This window comes from Cebus imitator, unplaced genomic scaffold, assembly GCF_001604975.1.
Source record: "Cebus imitator isolate Cc_AM_T3 unplaced genomic scaffold, Cebus_imitator-1.0 Scaffold37, whole genome shotgun sequence".
NCBI classification, from domain to species: Eukaryota; Metazoa; Chordata; class Mammalia; order Primates; family Cebidae; genus Cebus; species Cebus imitator.
The window spans coordinates 7,859,567-7,864,420 of NW_016107352.1; positions in this window are offsets into that span (position 1 = coordinate 7,859,567).

Genomic DNA, 4,854 nt, shown 5'->3' on the forward strand with positions numbered 1-4,854 from the left:
GCAGAACCCTGTCTACACTAAAAATACAAAAATTATCTGGGTGTCACTGTGCATGCCTGTAGTTCCGGTTACTCAGGAGGCTGAGGGATGAGAATTGCTTGAGCCTCGGAGGTGGAGGTTCAGTGAGCTGAGATAGTGCCACTGCACTCCAGCCTGGGAGACAGGTCAGGCTCTATCTCAAAAAAAAAAAAAAAAAAAAAAAAAAAAAAGAAAGAAAGAAAGAAAAAAGAGAATTCATAGAATATAAATAACACTACCCACCACTTTTATTTGATGAGACAACTATTATCTTGAAATCAAAATAGTACACGATTATTAATAAAATAATATTACAGAATAATCTTCACATGAACATAGTCACAAAAATTTTAAACACATTGTGAACTGGAAATAAAATCTAGCAACATATATTTTGCATTTGTTTCAGGAAACAAAAGTTGTTTAATATCAGCCTTAATTCAGCACATATACACAATAAAGAAAACAAGTGTGTCCATTTAGTGATAAAAAATAAAAACCAATGTACAGTTCAGTTTTTTCCAGTTGATAATATAATCCTCAGAAAATTAATATTGAAAGGTAACACAGTACCTACAGCAAACATCATTACTGTGGTACTTTCAGGAACACAAAAAGAAAGCCTACTACATTAATTTATTCATCATTGTACTAGAGGTCATAGTCACAAAGTTGTCTTATTTGAGCCCCAAAGAAATTCTTCTAAACTATGTTTAACTTCATTTAATTGAGGATTAGACATGTTTGGTGATCTGCACAAATTCTGACAAATATTATAAGAAGTGTTGAAAGTGAAACTGAGCTTTTTTCACTCTAAACTCTGTCATTTTTTATACTATGCTAGATATAGGTGAAATAAAAATGAGTAACATTTTAGAGTACTTTTGTGCAATGTTTTGTATTAAATCCATTAATTCTCACATCAAATCTAGATGGTGGTACTTTTACTAACCTAATTTTAGAGATGATAAAAATCAAGTCACAGAAGTTAAATGATTTCCATCCAATGCCTCAGAGCAGGTTAAGTGTCAAAGGTATAATTCAGCTACAGATAGTGAGGTCCTTGAGCTCATGCCTTAAATATTATGTTCTCCTGTCTCTTTCTGTCACAGTGGGTTGAAACACTGACTATAAAGCCAACCTTATACTACTATTACAAGAGTTAAGTGATACCTGTAATGTTATTGGAACAGTGTCTGGAACTCATTAAATTTCAGCTATCATTGTCATGGCCTATACATTCAAGCGCTAATGATAGAATGTCTCAAACTGGAAATGGGAGTTAATTTCGGAAATTTCTATAGGAAGGTGATCACTAAGCAACATCAATTTATTATCTCTCATGATTTTGTGGATTGGTGGGACAGCTGTCGATTCATGTGATGTCAGCTGGGGCTGGAGTCATCTAGGGGTTTGTCCGGAACATATAAGATGGTCTACTCACATATCTATAGTCTTGGCATAAATTCAGAAACTGAGTTCAGCCGAGATGCTGAGACAGGTGGGCTTCTGTTTTATCCATGTATTTTTAGGGCCTCCCCGTGTCAGCAGAGCCCCTTCACAAGGCCTCCCCATGCTCTCTCTCCTGCAGGGCACCCAGCCTCTTGCATGTTCCTTCATGTTTCCCAGAGGCACAAAAGCGAATGCTTTGAGGCCTCTGAAGGCTGAAAACATTGCCTGGAACTGGGACAGCCTCATTTCCTCAAAATTCTCATTGTTAAAACGAGACAGTCGATCCAGATTCAATATAGGAGGGTATACGCAGGCTGTATATACCGGGTCATCATTTACCGGAGGCTGTCTTTAAACCAGCAGCACCACAGGGACACTTCGTGACTTAGTCACAAAATCTCATATGCTTTCTTGTAACAGCAAGTTTATGAAGTTATAATTCACTCTTCACAGGCCTGCCATTCTGGGTTTTGACAGTCATATGTAGGCATGTAACCACTACCACAAACAAGAAATAAAATACATCATCCTAACCAGTTTCCTTGCTTTCCCACATTTCTCGTAGTCAAATCAGTTCTCCACACTCCCAGCCCTGGACAACCACTGATCTCAGGTCTGTCCTTATACTTTGTCTCTTGCAGAACATCATTAAAAAAAATTTAAGTTTCAGGGTACATGTGAAGCATGTGCAGGTTTGTTACATAGGTAAATGTGTGCCATGGTGGTTTGCTGCACCTATCAACCTATCACTTAGGAATTAAACCCAGCATGCATTAGCTATTTTCTCTAATGCTCTCCCCACCCTGCCCTCCCCTGACAGGCACCAGTGTGTGTTGTTCCCCTCTCTGTGTCCCTGTGTTGTCCTTGTTCAGCTCCTACTTGCAAGTGAGAACATGCCATGCCTGGTTTTCTGTTCCTGCATTAGTTTGCTGAGGATAACGGCTTCCAGCTTCAACCATGTCCCTGCAAAGGACATGATCTCACTCCTTTTTATGGCTGCATAGTATTCCATGGTATATATGTACCATATTCTTTAAATCTGGTCTATCATTGATGGACATTGGGTTGGGCTGATTATATGACTTTACTATTGTAAATAGTGCTGCACTGAACATATACATGCATGTATCTTTCTAACAGAATGATTTACATTTCTCTGGGTATATACCCAGTAAAGGGATGGCAGGATCAAATGGTATTTCTGGCTCCAAATCTCTGAGGAATCACCACACTGTCTTCCACAATGATTGAACTAATTTACATTCCCAACAAAAGCATAAAAGTGTTCCTATTTCTCCACTGCCTTGCCAGCATCTGTTTTTTCTTGACTTCTTAATAATCACCATTCTGACTGGCATGAGATGATATCTCATTGTGGTTTCGATTTGCATTTATCTAATTATCAATGATGTTGAGCTTTTCTTCATATGTTTGTTGGTTGCATAAATGTCTTATAGATTCTGAATATTAGACCTTTGTCAGATGGGTAGATTACAAAAATTTTCTCCCATTTTGTAGACTATGTGTTTGCTTAGATGATAGTCTATTTTGCTGTGCAGAAGCACTTCAATTTAATTAGATCCCATTTTGTCAATTTTTGCTATTGCTGTAATTGCTTTCGGCGATTTCATCATAAAATCCTGGTACATGCCTATGTCCAGAATGGTATTGCCTAGATTTTCTCCCAGGGCTTTTATAGTTTTGGGTTTTACATTTAAACCTTTAATCCATCTTGATTTATTTTTGTAGAAGGTGTAAGGAAGGAGTCAGTTTCAATTTTCTACATATGGCTAGCCAGTTCTCTCAGCACCATTTATTAAATAGGAAATCCTTTCCCCCATTGCTTCTTTTTGTCAGGTTTGTCAAAGATCAAATGGTTGTAGACATGTAATTTTATTTCTGAGTCCTCTATTCTCCTGTTTTTGTACCAGTACCATGCTGCTTTGTTTACCATAGCCTTGTAGTACAGTTTAAAGTCAGGTAGCGTGATGTCTCTAGCTTTGCTCTTCTTGCTTAGAATTGTGTTGGCTATATGGGCTCTTTCTTAGTTACATATAAATTTTAAAATAGTTTTTTCTAATTATGTAAAGAATGTCAATGGCAGTTTGTTGGGTATAGCATTGAATCTGTAAGTTACTTCGGGCAGGTCATTTTCATGATATTGATTCTATTCCTGAGCATAGAAGTTTTTTCATTTGTGCCTTCTCCAAATTTCTTGAGCAGTGGTTTGTAGTTCTTGAAGAGGTCCTTCACTTCCCTTGTTATTGCTATTCCTAGGTATTTTATTCTCTTTGTGGCAATTGTGAATGGGAGTTCATTCATAATTTGCTTGTCTGTTGTTGGTGTACAGGAAATACTTATGATTTCTGCACATTGATCTATGTATTCTGAGACTTTGCTGAAGTTGCTTATCAACTTAAGAAGATTTTGGGTTGAGTTGATGGGTTTCTAGATATAAGATCATGTCATCTTCTAACAAAGTCAATTTAACTTCCTCTCTTCCTATTTGAGTACCTTTTTTTGTCTTACCTGATTGCCCTGGATAGAACTTCCAATACTATGTTGAATAATGTGGAGAGAGATGGCATCCTTGTCTTATGTGAGTTTTTAAGGGAAATGCTTCCAGCTTTTGTCCATTCAGTCTGATATTGCCGGTGGGTTTGTCATAAATGGCTATTATTTTGAGGTATGTTCCTTCAATACCTAGTTTATTGAGAGTTTTTTACATGAAGGGATGTTGAATTTTATCAAAGGTCTTTTCTGTATCTATTGAGGTATTCATGTGGTTTTTGACTTTAGTTCTGTTTATGCAATCAGTTATATTTATTGATTTGCATATATTGAACCAGCCTTGCATCCTGGGGTTGAAGCTGATTTGATCATGGTGGATAAGTTTTTTGATGTGCTGCTGGATTCAGTTTGCCAGTATTTCCAGTATTTTATTGAGGATTTTTCCATTGATGTTCACCAGGGATATTGGCCTGAAGTTTTCTTTTGTTTTATGTCTGCCAGGTTTTGGTATCAGGATGATGCTGGCTTCAAAATGAGTAAGGGAGGAGTCCCTCTCCTTTTCAATCATTTGAAATAGTTTCAGGAAAAAAAAAAAAAAGGTACTAGCTTCACTTTGTACCCTCTGGTAAAATTCAGCTGTAAATCCATCTGGTCCTTGGCTATTTTTGGTTGGTAGGCTATTTATTACTGCCTCAATTTCAGAACTTATTAATGGTCTGTTCAGGGATTCAACTTCTTCCTTGTTCAGGCTTGGGAGGGTGTGTATGTCCAGGAATTTAACCATTTCTTCTAGATTTTCTGGTTTATGTGCAAAGAAGTGTTTATAGTATTCTCATGATAATTTTTCTTTTTTTTTTCTTTTTTTTCCCATTT